This window comes from Sphaerodactylus townsendi, linkage group LG04 (genome assembly GCF_021028975.2).
Source record: "Sphaerodactylus townsendi isolate TG3544 linkage group LG04, MPM_Stown_v2.3, whole genome shotgun sequence".
NCBI classification, from domain to species: Eukaryota; Metazoa; Chordata; class Lepidosauria; order Squamata; family Sphaerodactylidae; genus Sphaerodactylus; species Sphaerodactylus townsendi.
The window spans coordinates 40,870,515-40,886,519 of NC_059428.1; the positions used below are offsets into that span (position 1 = coordinate 40,870,515).

General features: G+C 41.3%; 1 protein-coding gene across 1 annotated transcript in view; it reads right to left on the reverse strand.

Moving 5' to 3' along the window:
- COL8A1 (collagen type VIII alpha 1 chain) overlaps positions 1-10,897 on the reverse strand; it is a 32,241-nt gene extending 21,344 nt beyond the window's left edge. The window contains exon 1 of the mRNA XM_048495142.1: positions 10,782-10,897. The gene's annotated coding sequence lies outside the window, so the exon portion shown is untranslated. The remainder of the gene's footprint in view (positions 1-10,781) is intronic.
- Between the last annotated feature and the right edge of the window lie 5,108 nt (positions 10,898-16,005).

Genomic DNA, 16,005 nt, shown 5'->3' on the forward strand with positions numbered 1-16,005 from the left:
CATTATTGGCATACCATAAGCCTCTGGATTTGAGGCTCCTGAGAGGAAGTTTCCACATTACACAGTACAAACTACCTACACTGAAGGCATAAATATGAACTGTGTTTTTAGAATGTCACATGAAAAGGTAATAGGGAGATATTGTAATGGAATGGTTCAGGATGGCATTTTATAAAAAGAACTAGGAAGTAGTCTATGCCACTGTGTATTTGTCTATCATTGGATCTATTATCCTACTATTACTGCACTGGTTTCTGTTTTTGTAATTCCATTTTCTGCATTGCTTGACATATAAAGTCTGATTTTTTTCTTGTGCTATTTTTAATTTTGGTAGCCCTAGTTCTATTGCACTTCTTATTGGATCCCTCACGCAATTTGGTTATGGTAATCTGTACTCCTCTACGTGAAGCCTTCTGGGTGACCTTGGGCCAGTCACAGTTCTCTCGGAACTCTCTCAGACCACTCGAATGTGCACAATGGCAAATCAACAGTGAAGTCTCTTGCCTTAAACACCATACAGGGTCACCATAAGTCAGCTGTGACTTGATAGATGCTGTCGCGTCTTTGCGTCTTGGCGTCGTGCGCACGTCGCGTCGCGTCGCAAGTCGCGTGCACACACACACAATCTTCCCCAAGTCTCAGTGAAAAAAAAGAAAGATCTACAGAAGGATCAGAAACTCAATTTTCGTTTGTTCCATGTACATGTCATCTACAGTTCCTTCCTAGCATCTACACAATCATCACATATTACAAATCTACACACACAACTAACACGGTTTTCTAGCAAATGAGACACTTAATAATACCACAGGGGTAGCCACATTAGTCTATGGCAAAAAAAAATGTTTGCCAACTAAACATACCCTCACACACAAAAGATTCTTAGTATTCTAAAGATCATTTAAAAACTCATAATTTATACAAGCTTTCATGGGCAACAGTGTCTTTTGTAGAGCCTAAGGCTGATTCTGCACGGGCCAAAAAGAAGCAGTGTGAAAATGGTGTGAAAATGGTGTAAAAGGGTTTAAAACGGTGTAAAAGGGTTTATACTGTTTTCACACCATTTTCACACCGCTGTTTTTCATCCATGCGGAATCAGCCTAAGACTTTTATAAAGTGTGAGACACCCCTAATGGCCAATTCAGAGGAGTTTTTTAAAGTGTGACAGCTGTTGAGTAGCGTTCCCATGAACTGAGAGCCACTGTTGTGTAGTGGTTAAGAGAAGTAGATTCTAATCTGGTGAACCAGGTTTGTTTCCCCACTTCTAGGCATGAAGCCTACTGGGTGATCTTTGGCCAGTCACAGTTCTCTCTGAACTCTCTCAGCCCCACCTGCCTCACAAAGTGTCTTCTACAGGTAGAAGAAGGGAAAGAGTTTGTAATCTGCTTTGAGACTCCTTAAACAGAAAAGAGAAATATAAATCCAACCTCTTCTACTGATGTCTTGGGCCGGGTGACCAGCTTCATTAATGCTCCCCCAAACATATCAAGCTTACAGCTTGTGATAGAAATAGTCTGATGATTTCATATTTTATGTAACTTGTGTGGCTTAACATGAATTTCACAGCCCTAATCCTGCATACTGTCAGTTGAGACAGTTGCCTCAACTGGAGTAATTCAGAGAGCTTTCAGGTCAACAAGGAGTCAGGGACTCTGTGCGACTGGCACCTCTTTACAGTTTGCCTATACACACTGCCTCAATTCCTGTGATGTCAGTAACACCACTTCAAGTCTCTGAGACCTGAGGTTTTTAGGGGTTGGTAGAGGGAATTAATAGGACACAGTAGGTAAAGCCCCCTGAAAGTGCCACACAAATAAAACAAATAAATGCCTGTCCTGATGAAAGGTAGCAAGACTTTAATACTGTCTATCTTTCCTGATAATGTCTTGCTGAATTTAGTGAACATTTGATGATCACGGTAATGAAGCCATGAGGCCAGTAACGTGCCTGTTATGTTTTCCTCCTTCTCCTCCTGTTTTCTCCGGGTATATTTTCATATGACTTTGGAAAGGAGCAACCTTGAAATACCAAGCAGCATGTTTGGTACATTCCTTCAGATGGAGTGAGGGAGCCAAGAATGCCTGAATGCCTGGTGACCTTTTGCTGCACACTGTGAACTTTGTTCACTAAATGCAAGGCATACTTAGGCATTATTTCTCAGGCCCTTTAAACCAGCCCTTCTGTTTTCCTTCCATCTGTCATTCTGTGACAGTTCACCAAACACGGGAGAATTTGTCTCAGTAAATTCTAAAAACCAATCTAAGTTTAAATGTGCAGGTTCAAATGTGTCACTTCTAAGTCCATGGCACCTTCCCCAAATACGGAAGGCCCCGGAAGAACAAGGCCACTGTTCACAACTAAGAAAGGGAACAAAGCTTTCTGTTGCACCTGTCTAGACAGTCACTGTGAGACTGACGCTTTTGCAGTCTCCTTTGAACTTCCAACAGACTCTTAGGTATGGCTAAACACAACATGACCACAGGCTCTGACACACCTCTAGGCTTCCCAAACAGGATACTGACTATTTACATCACATTTGGCATACAGTGCCAAGTTCCCACCTGCATATCTTGTGACTGCCACAAAATTTCCTCTTCTCCTCTCTATATTTGACCCATGGACTTTAACCACTCACAGAATATGATGTGAACTGCGACCAGGCCGAAGAGTAGTCTTACCAGGCGAGGAACCCAAGTTCAATTCCACATAGTAGCAGTGCAACATGCAGTCTCACTCACTGTATGTTTACTCAGAAGTAAATGACAGTAAATTCCATGGGACATGCTCATTAAGATTGCCGTTGACAAAACAGCCACAGTGTAACCACATTCCTATGCTCCAGCACATACAAAGTCAAAACCACAAATAAGAGCATTAGACAAAGTCAAGAGTATCAGTGCTATTCCTTTCCATTCCTCAGAATGCCTGGGTTGAATCCACAGAGGGTCTCCTGCTGTATTGGCACTTCCCTTAGTTGAATAGCACATCTATTGATGGAATGGCACTTCTATTTTCCGCTGCCCCCTCCTACCTTACTTTGATTGATTGATACTTGCCCTCCATGTTGTTCACAAGAGTCTCCTAAGCCCCAGAAACAGAATTTTGTTGGAGTCAGTGGACTGCCAAGGAGGAGGAAGCCAGGAACGTCCCATTCCACTCACTGTGCTCTACTTCTATTTTGGATCCAATGACACATTAGCCATGGTAAAGGTCACCAATGGTGATGGCATTAACACCAAGATGGTGGCATGTGAGTCATTCCTTGCTCTGTCTTATACACAATGCATTAGCAGCCTTCCAGGAAGAGTCCACTGCAACTCCCCCATCATAGGCTTCTTTAATCCAGAGGCCTGCATGTAGAACCTCTAGATAACAGGCTTTCCTCAAGAATGGTTTGAGTCCCATTGTGGCTCCAATGCTTCCTCACAACTCATACCTGTAACACATGTGAGTGTGCAAAGTGCCATCAAGCAGCAGCCAATTTAGTTTTCAAGACTAGGGATGTTCGTAAGTGGTTTGCCATTGCCTTCCTTTGCATTATGACCCTGGTATTCCTTGGTAGTCTCCATCCAAGTATTAACTAGAACTGAGCCTACTTAGCTTCTGAGATCTGATGAGATCAGGCTACTTTGTAAAGGATAAGCATGGGGTGGGGAGGCAGATTGCTAATGGAGAATGGACACTTTGACAGTAAGGTCACTGACAGCAGGTATGTGATTCACCTAGTGATTCAGTGGGCAACACACAGGGAGATGCTGGCACGACTCCACTCCTGTGAGATGTGGAAGTGACTTCTGGAAGGCGATGCCTCTGCATTTGACACCCCAAATAACTGTGTTGGGAAAAGAATAGAACTTGCAGCCAACTTGTCTCAAGTCAGAGAGCAACATGAATGATGAAGCCATGGGAATGTCTTCTCACGTATGTCACATGTAGAAGGGTGGAATCATCACAAGCACATGTATTCTGTAGGCTTCCAGTGATGCACTGTGGTTAGTAGCTGCAAAAGCCTGCAATGGAGTACTCATTGGGGGATTGATGTATTGAGAAAGATTACACAGATTTTCTATGCCTTACCCAATCTCTCCAGGCTCCTTCTCAGTGAGTGCTCACAGACTAGTAGTACCTTCGACACCTATTTGTTGGATTTTCCTTGTGGGGGAACTAATTTTGTCATCAGGATGCAATTCTCCCATTTGCAAAGAAAGTTGCTTCATAAGTAAACCTCTGGTTATTGTTGCTTCCTCTGCATGTGCCCTAGTTGTGATCCTGCACAGAGGACTCAGTCAGAGGTTTTGGCACAGTGGACTCCACAGGTGAAGTGTTTTGGTGTTCCCCAGCAAAAGGGGCTATATTCCCATTGCCTTTTTTAGTGCATGGTGGGAGCTTACTAGAATTTAGAGTGTTGGCCAATAGCACAAAGCTTAATAATCCAATATCCTCATTGTCAGACCAGTGACTGGCTAGCCAATCTTCCCATATTACAAAGGAAAGGGAGGAAGTTTGTTGCATTTCAAAGAATTAGCAGAGCAAATAATAGGACAGCAGAGATGCATGTGTTGTTTTGTAGAACTTTACTAGATAACAAAATAAATGTACACTAACTACAGCAACAGCAAACTCTATCTATGCAAGTGCTCAGTCTGGGTGTCTGTTCAGTCTATCTGTACCTGTGTGTCTGTCTATTCTCTTTTGCTGGAAGAAGAAACAGAGAGCTCTTTGCAGAAATGCATGTGATTCCAGTCATGTGACTTCAGCAGTTAACTCTTGCTTGACTGAGCGAAGTAGGCACTTTAAAAAACCTAACAAAGTTATTCTACCTCTACACTGTTCTACATACTTTTGGAGAGGTTGTGAGGGTTGGGATAGATTATGTTCAGGGTTTATGCTTTGAGGTATAATGTTCTCCTACCAGAGGATATTTTCCCTTACTTACCCCCATGGGTGTCTTCAGTGGTGGGATCAAAACATTTTAATAATAGGTTTTGATGGTGGTGGGATTCAAACAGTGGCGCCGCCGCACACACGCACCTCCAGTTCCTATTGGACAGGGAGGTTGCTTTAGTAACCCCTTCTCGGCACTCAGAAAAAATTAATAACCACTTCTAGAGAAGTGGTGAGAACTGGTTGGATCCCACCTCTGGGTGTCTTATCCTTGAAGCCCCAGCTGCATTAGTAGAATTCAGATTCATTATGCATGTATGTTTGGTCTGGAGTCCTGACAAGGTTCCTGAAAGGAGTCTGAGAATAGATATGGACAGCTGCATGCTTCTGTAGATACTGGGGCAGAGTGATGTGACTTCATGCATTGCCCACTATGCTATCTTGCTGGGGCATATATATTCTTGGGACCATGACATGATTTCCTATCATGGTTAATTAGGGGATTTCTAGATGTGACATGCTGATATCATTTTCATTTTTTCTGCCAGAAATGACATTTTGACATCTCTTTATGCCATTCCCACCTGTCTCTGTCCTTCCCCAAATCCTCCTCCACATTCCCTGCCAAGATCTGGCAAATCCAATTGCATCTGTCCTTCCTCATTTGGAAAAGGGGGAAAGGGGAAACAAGCTCTTTCTCCGTCCCTTTCACAATGCAGAGATTAAAAGCATTTCATATATCCTGACCCAGTTTGGGGGGGAGGAAAGAGAAATTAGCTCTTTATACCATCTCCTTTGAAATGCAGGCATTAAAAGAATTGTTTCAGTCCCTGCCCACCTTGGACAGGAGGGAAAATGTCCCTTTTGTGACTTCACTATGTAACTATTTTGCTGAGAAATCAGAATAAGAACCCGACTCCCAGCTGATCCTCTGCTCAGCTGTGATTGGGCCGCTGACTAACAGGCAGCTTCAGACTTGTTTAGCAGTGGTTTGAGATATTTGATATAATCCAGATTTGCTCCTGATCAACACACAGTTTGATGATGTGTGTTGAACAAGGTAAATGTGTCAAAACAGCTTTGATGAGAAATTCACAGTTTCACTACCTCAAGATTGTCCTAATATGGTTCTCCTCCACTTAGTGGTTTAAATTAAGGTATTCATTACATACAGCTGTCTTACTTTGGGATGTTTTTGGAGGGTTTTTTTCTACTTCAGTTACGTTTTAGTGTATTATTTTCTCTAGGTACTTTATACAACCACTTGGTGATGGTTAAGTTGGGCCAATATTACACTCGATTAAAGGAATGGAATCCACGGAAGACTGGAACAACTGAAATTCCTGCAAGTGAATTCTTAAAATACTTTGTTACTTGAACAGAAAATCTAAATCCTTACATTTTACCATTGTTTTCACATGCTTTTAAAAAAAGCTAGCTTTTAAAACCGCCAGTGAACGCTGTTTTGCCATACCTTAGGTTTGATAAGAGAATCCTTTTCCTAACAAAATTACCCATATTTTTAAACCTGTATTAATTTAATGCATTCCTTTTGGCATTTAATGAAACATGCTGCAGTGCCATTTGGAAGTGAAATGAGGAGTAGGTGGGATTTAGACTCAGGAAATCAAAAAGAGGACCTCTTGTTTTGGGTGGAGACAATTAGAGTGCTGGGCTTGGGCAGAGACCAGAATTTCTATTGGATACAAATGTCTTTGGCAACCGACACTGAGCTCACAGAACTCTATAAGATTTCAAGGCATATAAAGTTAATAATTTTGAATGTGGAATTAGCTGCAGTCTATATTGTGATCTAACTTTGTTCTCGTCTTCATAGACATGCCCCCAGTTGTTCCTGCTTACCAATGACAGTCCCTAGTTTTTGCCCGATAAAACAACATCTTGTTGAGCACCTGGGTTTTCCTTTTTTTCTCAGAGATGGTCATTTGAGTTCAGTGTGACTGATTCCAAAATAAGGGAGCACACAATTGTAAATCTGCAGTCGTTATCCAGGGATAAAAGAAAGACAAGACAATAACCTGCAAAACAATGTCCTACATTTCCCAAATGCTAGACTGGGTGTGATTATGGATAGAGTCTGCTTATCCTACAGTGTGGTCTGGTGGACAGTAGTGGTGCCAATACAGTCTAGACACAAATGTGCTCTGAGCAGGTTCTAAAACTGCACGCAACAACAAATCACAAAACTCTTGAGGAAAATCAAATATGTGTATCAAATGTAAATCCATTAGAGAATACTGGTCCCATTTTATAGTTGAGCAATACTGAGGCATAAGTGGCCAGCTCAGGATCAGTCAGAGTGTCCATAACATAGAATACTTAAGCAGAAATATCACTTAAATAATAGAAATACCCTGGCCTGGATAGCTACCATTGAGTAATACCAGGGTCACTATGCAGAGGCAGGTGATAGCAAACCATCTCTGAATGCTTCTTGCCTTGAAAACCCTTCATGATTGCTGTAACCTGGTTGTAACTTGAAGGCAAAAAAGAAAAGAAAAGATATGGAAGTATTTTAGGAAACATAGTTGTAATAATAGGAGATTTCCAGCTATCACCTGAGGTTGGCAGCCCTAAAATCCCAGAAGTGGGACTCACAGATGCATTAAGATGGACTGGAAGGTACCTTCCTGTTCTCTGGTCATACATGAGATTCACTTGAGCAAAGATTATCTGAACCAGCTACATAGTTACAGCAGCAATGACCAGCTGTTCTTAAGGAGGGTTGCCTCCTTTGTTCTTTTGGGACTATCCCTTCTCTACCTGGACTGCCACTTTGTATGAGTACATGACAACAAAAACAGATGTTTTACTGATCATGCAGATGCAGTGGTAAGGAAAGCTTCCTGTGTTATTACTTCAACTGCCACACAGCTATCAGAGCTCTCCCAACATCTATATCTGTTGATGAAAAGTTGTGCGTATTTTGCCTGCCTTTCTGTTCTTGTGACGATTGATAGATCCCACCCCTTGCATGTGACATACACGAAGAGAAGCTAACATTATCAGTAGGAAAAGTCACAGCATGAAAATATCAGCAAATGCACTGAAGAGGATACATTTTGTGTCAGTTTCTTGTGCCGCTCTCAGTAAGAATGTGTACAGTTAAGTTCTGTGAGTCACAGTTTGCAGTTTCTGGCATCATCATAACCCACATGGCATCAAATGTACATGTCTCTCCCCCCTCATGTACATACCGATGGGTACATATATGTATTTGGCATTATATGTATTTTCTTAAGCTGTCATTGGAATGTACAGTGAAAACAAACTAAGTGGTGCTCTCGCTTGAAAATGGGGATGGTTGGAATGCAGCTTTTCCCCTGGGGTGGGGTTCTAAACATTGAGCTGAAATAGATCAGTTGGAGGACGTGCTGCAATCCTATGCTTAGTTCTTAGTAAGTGTGAAAAGAACCAGGTGGCAATCGACATACCTTCATTATTTTTATTATTACTGTGGGTTGCATTCAATAGAAAAAGCCATGGAAGATGACGACAGACCAGATCTTTCCCTATTTCCATTTCTTCCAGCAACCTGCTACTTGTTCCACAAACTGGGGACTATATGGACAATCTTGAGTAAAATGTACCACAGTATGGGAGAATGCAGTGTGTACTGGGAGGAGGAACTGTCTCCTTCCTTTACTAGCACAAGAGACCATTAGTAGTGGATCTCGGGGGGGGGGGGTCCAGAAGGGTCCCAAGCATCACATTAAAACATCATCTCGGGAGCACCTTTGGGCTGGTCCCTCCCCACACCGTCCCCAGAAGAAAACCCAGTTTGGTAGGGTACCTTTAAAATCCCAGAGTTGTTGGGTCACGGTTTCAGCAGGCTGCTTCCTCACTTCCTCTGGTCTGCAGGAGAGGTGACAGTGACAAGCAAAGCAAAGAGTGAGTGGGCGACCCAGCTGGGGTGCTGGATAATCCCTGCGTGGCCCCCCAGGGATTACCCAGTGCCCGAACTCACTCGTTCACTCTTTGTTTTGTTCATTGCCACCACCTCTCCTGTGGGCCGGGGGGGGGGAGGGGAGAAGCCTGCTACTGTGACCCAGCGACTCTGAGATTTTAAAGGTAAAATATTTGCAAAAGTTTGACTGTCACTGCACTCTGGATTATTTTGATCTGCTGTAACCTTTTGTGCTGTGGTGGGATTCAGCAGGTTCGCACCACTTCGGCAGAACCGGTTGTTAAAATGGTGCTTGTAAACAACCAGTTGTTAAATTATTTGAATCCCACCACCGGAACCAGTTGTTAAATTATTTGAATCCCACCACTGCTTTTGTGGAAAGGGAATAATCAACTTGCTCAAAGGAATGGCATACAAATCAAAACCCAATTCTGTTCGTTCCATTAACATGCAGCAATAAATTCTCAAAGTCCTTATATGCAGATTAAAATATATACTAGTTATGATGCATACAGTCCTTGTTAAGTGCTTAGCAGATTAAAAACCTTCAGTGCCCATTGAGGCCATTTCTTTGTAAATTGTCAGAATAACATCACAAACCATCCATCATTACTTTTCACATCAATAGGGAAATACATTTTTTGACATGGTAATTTTACTTAAAGAATCCAAAGAACGTATTTGCTGAACATAAGGATTAATACTCTGTTTAAAAGCTATCCACCCATAAAACTAGAATGCAGGAAATGTCTTGCTAAGCAAATGGATTTTTCTTCCAAAAGTCACACTTGAGAACAGACAATAGTCATAGGCTTAGGATGACTGTGGATACAATGAGCTAACGTCTACTCATCAGAAGTATTTCCATTGTAGAGTCAGAATTCTGGTTATATTGAGATATAATACACACAAAGAGTGATATTTTTTATGTTCTGTTCCAGATATCACTAACATGATAACAGTAATTTCTTTTCCTTGGAAAAAAGTGGATGGGAGAATAGTTCTATATTACAAATAACTGCTTTCCACCTAAATGCTGTGACAGAGGGTCTAAAAGAAACCTTAATCATCAAAAAATCTTTGAACAGATAAAGAGAAATACAGAAATACTTACGAACATTACTACCCCTTTGCTCATCCTACAATACAGTCGGCTTTTGTGAGGTATTTTCTTTAATACTCAGTATAAATATACTGACAGTTTCTGCAAATCATTTTGTAGGACAGTTATTTCTGTTTTGCTTTAAATGTAAGTATTGGTGATTTCCTCACTGAGGAGTTAAGGGCAGATGCAAACAGGTTTCAAAAGAAACAGCACCTTTTCATCGCAGTTTCTCCCTCCCCACTGCAGCATGTGTCTAGTGAAGACCTTGATGTCTATCACGGTTTCGAGCAATGCAGCACTCTCCACAATCGCGCGATTGAATGTACGGTCTGCTCAATGGCTCTGTTCTTCCTCATCCTGATTGGCTGTTGCACTGTGTTGAGGTAGGATTTTTTTAAAAAAACTTTTTTGTGTGTGCAGCTACGTCACCACGCGCACAGTCCACTGCACTCTGATAGGCTGGAAGGCTCTAAGACTCTCCCAATGGTGGGGAAACAAACCTATATTCACCCCCTGGACCTCCCCACCGATCTGGCTTCAGCGTGTGTTTTTTAAAAAGGTACACTTCCATGCAGGTTCTTAAAAAACACATGATAAGGGGGAGAGAGAGTGCCAGAACCAGGATGAATCTGTGTTCGGAAGTTAAGCAGCAGGGAGTTCTTGCTGAAACCTTGATATTTCACATGAGTATCATGTGATTAATTGACCGTGGGGAATCGACCATTAAACATGTGGCAATCTGTCAAGTAACTTACTGAGTTCTGGAGCTTTGGTTGTTTTGAAAATGCCTGAGTTAATAATCAGTTATGTTGAAGCTTAGCACTTGTAAGCTGAAAATTTGGATTTCCATGTGGATACACTTACATTAAGACTTTGGGGGAAAGACTGGAGCTGTGGATCAGTGCACAGGGGCTTTCAGAGGCCGGAGTTCTTCATTGTTTTCCAGTGAGCAGAAAATCTATATCTTTATTGCCAGCTCCTAGGGAAAAAAAGAAGTTGTAAAGTGACATCTTAGGCTATAACAGGAAATTGCACATTGTCACGGAAACATTTTGATAACTACCACCACTAACCAAACATCTGATTAAAAATTTCAAACATAAATGTTAAAAGTAAGGCTTTATATTCAAATTTGACATGAACTGCTCTTTCAGCAAAGCTATATAGCTGGTTCAGGTAATCTTTGCTCAAGTAAAGCTCACCTATGACCAGAGAACAGGAAGGTACCTTCTAGTCCAGCTCATTGTGTCTGCCAGTCCCATCCCTGGGATTTTAGGGTTAACAACCTCTAGGTGGTAGTTGGAGATCTCTTGCTATTACAACTGATCGCCAGGTGATGGAGGTCAATTCCCCTGGAGAAAATGGCCGCTTTGGAATGTGGATTCTGAAGTCCCTCCCCTTCCCAAACCCCATCCTCCTCAGTTTCCACCCCCAAAATCTCCAGGTATTTTCCAACCCAGAGTTGGCAACCCTAGCTATTATGCAGGCAGTTCAATGTACAGATCAAACTGTGTAACTAAATGTTGCATACATATTCTAGGAGTCCACTATATGTGCTTATGCAAAAGCTGTGTCCACACATGGTCATTCAGTGGTCCTGGATGCAGGGTCACCATCTTAGTAGCCAGGATGGGAAGGCAAAATTTCAACCAATGCCAAATCATGATGTGATGTTACCTGACAAAGCCCCATCTTCACATGCTCCCCCTCCCGCATGACATGTTCATCCCTTCCTTCCCCTTTTGTGGCAAGACACAGTTTGCTATTACTTCCAAACCACAAATTGTGGACCCAATCCCATGTCTAATAGCAAAAGGCTGGACACATTTTGAACATATGCAAAATTTCAGGTCTCAGGCTCTTAAACCATTTCTAGGCTTATGACAGGACAATGCATTTGAAAACAGTCCCCCCCTTTTTTTGCCAATTTTTCGCTAGCTAATTCATAATTTGTTAAAACATTATCTCATTCCCAGATTGCTATTCCAGACCACTGAACCCCAAACTGTCTATGACATTTTCCATGGTGCACATTAATCTGTCAATATGTTAGATAATTATTTGTGAGTCTGCTGTCTGCTCATGATAAAACATATACACTTTCTTATATAATGGGCGAAGTTTCCTCGTAGTCATACTCCAAATTCTAGGAAAGCAGCTAGAACAGCTTCTGACAGATGAGTCACATTGTATTTTGTTTATGTTTCAAACCAGGAGGAAAAAGAAGGCAAGAAGAAGAGACATCAGCACGGAACAAGACCCTCAGCACAGCAGGAACCCAAACCATAAATGTCTCACCAGGTGCAAAAATGATATAACTGTTAAAATGTATAACATATGAAGAAAACACATCAAAGATCATATTTACAAAATACTAGCAGAACACAGAAAAGTCGGTTTTGTCAGGATTATAGATGCAACAAGCTGATTTTTGTCATAGATGCAACAAGCTGAGAATCGTGTCATTTTCTTTAAAGGAAAGAATTGATGATGTTTATCCCACCTGCATCCCTTTTGTATCCTATTGGTTGAATTCTAATTGTATCAGACAATCATTCTGGCTTTTTGGGGGTGGGGACTATATCAATTGTATTTTGAGCCTATTCACCCATATATGGTTTATTCAATTTTAGATTACAAAAAGGACAATAGATAAATCAGCAAATAGATATACATAGTTTACCCATAAGAGGTACTGTAGTGAAGTAGCAAATGTCAGAAATAAAGCAACAGCAGCGACAACAAAATCTCTCTCCAGTCCTCCAAAGGTTTTGTTTTGTTTTATTATTATTATTATTATTATTATTATTATTATTATTATTATTATTATTATTATTATCATCATCATCATCATCATCATCATCATCATCATCATCATCATCATCATCATCATCATCATCATCATTATTATTATTATTATTATCATCATCATCATTATTATTATTATCATTATCATCATCATCATCATCATCATCATCATCATCATCATCATCATCATCATCATTATTATTATTATTATTATTATTATTATTGTAGATTTCACAGCTGCCAGATCTTTAGCTGGTTGTTGGCCTTCATTACAATTCAAGCCTCACCCAGAGGCCTGAGGTTCTGTAATGTATCGATTATGTATACGTCATTGGATCCCAGCAGGGCTGCTTTCTGAATTTGACAGATGTTAATTTTGTCATTTTGAAGATGTTTCAAGTGCTGCCCTAGCGTTTTCAGGATGGCGCCCAGTGTGCCAATTACCACTGGGACGACCTCAGCTGGTTTGTGCCATAGACACTGGAAGCTTCGATTTTCAAATCGCTGTATCTAGTGACCTTCTCGTGTTCTTTTTCAATTCACCCTGCTGTCACCGGGGACTGCTATGTCGATGATGGTCACTTTCTTGTGAGAGCTATGCTGGAGGTAGGGTATTCTACCAGAAGGGGCTCCCATGCCAGACAGGTCTCAACTGAGAAACCAGACTAAGAGTGTCCACCAACCCATACAACGTGGGTTAACAGGGGCTGCGTCGCATGCTGCGTCGCATGCTGCGTCGCATGCAGGGGTCCCTGGGCATGCATCGACAAGTGGGCTACAAGTGGACCAACCATTTCTAGAGGCTACCTTGGATTGGGAGACCTGAATCTTCCAACGTAGAGGCAAATTTTGCCCCAGTGCTTGATCTAGTTCTCCCTCAAACTTATCAAAGGATCCAGCCAATCTACAGCTTATACAGGGGATCCACACATCATTGTATATTGCATCGTTGTTATCATTTGGGATTTGTGTGTGTGTGGGGCGGGGGGTAGTAGCAGTCCCTTTGGGGGGAATTGTTCCAAGAGATGTGGGAGGAATTGGTGGAAATCAGTGCAACCTGATATATGAGTGCTGGCACTTAAAAAAAACAAATAAAAAATGAACCAAAAGAGCAGCACTGCATTTACCTCCTGAATTTTCCTGTTTGGACAGTCTCTGACTTGGGACTTCTTTCTCCACTGTGTAACTTCTGTTTGCAATTTCTTCCTGGCAGGGATTGGAGGACTTTACAAGGCCGGGAGGTTCAGGGAGCCTAGCCCATGGCTATTTAATAGTGTGTTTATAATACTTCAGAAATCAAATTAAAAATGACAGAGGCTGTATTTATAGGACTTTGGGGGTACTGAACAGGTATGTACTGGGTCAAAAGAAATGGTCTCGGGTCTTGCTCCTGAGTGAGGGAAATGCCCTAATATGAGATGAGAACATAAGATTGTAATTACACTTTGTCTTATTTTAGACCAATATGTAGTATGATTTGTAAAGAAATGTATACAAAAGAACTTAAACATGTGAATTTACCACAAATGTATGCTGAAGCAATGAAGTGGATTAAGGATTAACATTTTAGAACTGAATGGGTGGTCGGAGATATATAAGCACTCCTGATTTTTAAATAATTAGAAACCTTCTCAATTCTATGCATACATAACTTGCTATAAAACTCTTAGTTTAAGCCAGAGACAGCAAGGCATTCCTTTCCCTTCATCCATTGCTTCATATCATTATGTGTTATCGTTTTCTCAGTGTCTCAGATGATAATTTCTCAGATTTTTTTTCTTGCATTCTTGGGCAATTGAGGCAATGTTTCAGACCCATTTTAAAAACTAAATTTTATATCATTCAATTTTCAGAGTCTTAATTCTTCATGACAACAAAGCAGCTGGGAAAACCAGCAGCAATATTGGCAAGGCTGTGCTTGCTTTGACTAGCTGACAAAAGGGACATAGATGCTACATTTCCTGGAGGCTGTTGGTGTCTGTGAGCATCCAACAAAAAGATTTAGTATTATTGCGCACTCTGCCAGTTGCTAAATACCTAGAAAGAAGTAGCATTTATTAAGCCCTGGTTGACAATCCAGTGGTAATAGAATACTCGCATTTAAAATACTTACACACTAACCCTAAACATATCTCTCCTCAGTAGAAAGTCCTTCTGGAATAAATAGTATTAACTTTCTAGTAAGTATACTTTGCTGAATTTATGCAATGACGACTGGCATGTTGGAAACAGCTATCACAGATGAGATGCCACAAACAGCTTTTTACTTATCTCAAATACAATGAACAGAGTCAAATCATGGAGTTAAATGGGTGCCTACTGTTTATGGAAGGTGTCTTCTACTCACAGTAGGACATTTTTGGATTAGACTCTATGCTTTCAATCCAATCTGTTGCTTTCATTATAAGCATTTCAGCATTAAGCAATCAACTGTGCACTCCTAAACTGAGTCACACCCTTCTAAATGGAGGGAGGGGAGGAAGGGGAAGGGATGCAAGGGAAGGGATGGCATGCAAGGGAGGGGTAGGGGTTAGGGTTTTAAATGTGTTTAGAAGAGAATATATACCCGCGGTGGTGAACCTTTGGCACTCCAGATGTTATGGACTACAATTCCCATCAGCCCCTGCCAGCATGGCCAGTGGGCATGCTGGCGGGGAACTGATATGAATCCTCTGGAGATATAAGAACCGCTCCTATTCTACTCTTTAATAACCCATATATATATGCTTATATACTATAAATAGTGTATACCATATGTACTCTAGCAGCCTCTGAAGAATTCTGTAAGAATAGTTTTGGGAGCTTACAGAACAACAGTGAGGTCTGTGGTAAGTTTCAAAGATTCCGGGAATTTTTGTCCTTTTTATGGTTTCTAGTTTATTAGACATTATGTTCTCCCTGATGCATATAATAATACCTTATCCAATATTCCCTTCTGTCATTTTTAAACTCTATAAACTCTATTATTTGATGTTGATGTACACCGCCCTGAGCCCTCCGGGGGAGGGCGGTTTAAAAATGGAATGAAATAAATAAATAAATAATATAAAAATGGTTCACTGAATTCAGGGATGACCATATCCCACTGGTTCACTCCCTTCCTCCAGGTTTCTGTAATGCTCATCATATCTATAGGATTTCACACTCTAACCCAGGGGTCTGCAACCTACGGCTCTCCAGATGTTCATGGACTACAATTCCCATCAGCCCATGCTGGCACGGGCTGATGGGATTTGTAGTCCATGAACATCTAGAGAGCCGCAGGTTGCAAACCCCTGCT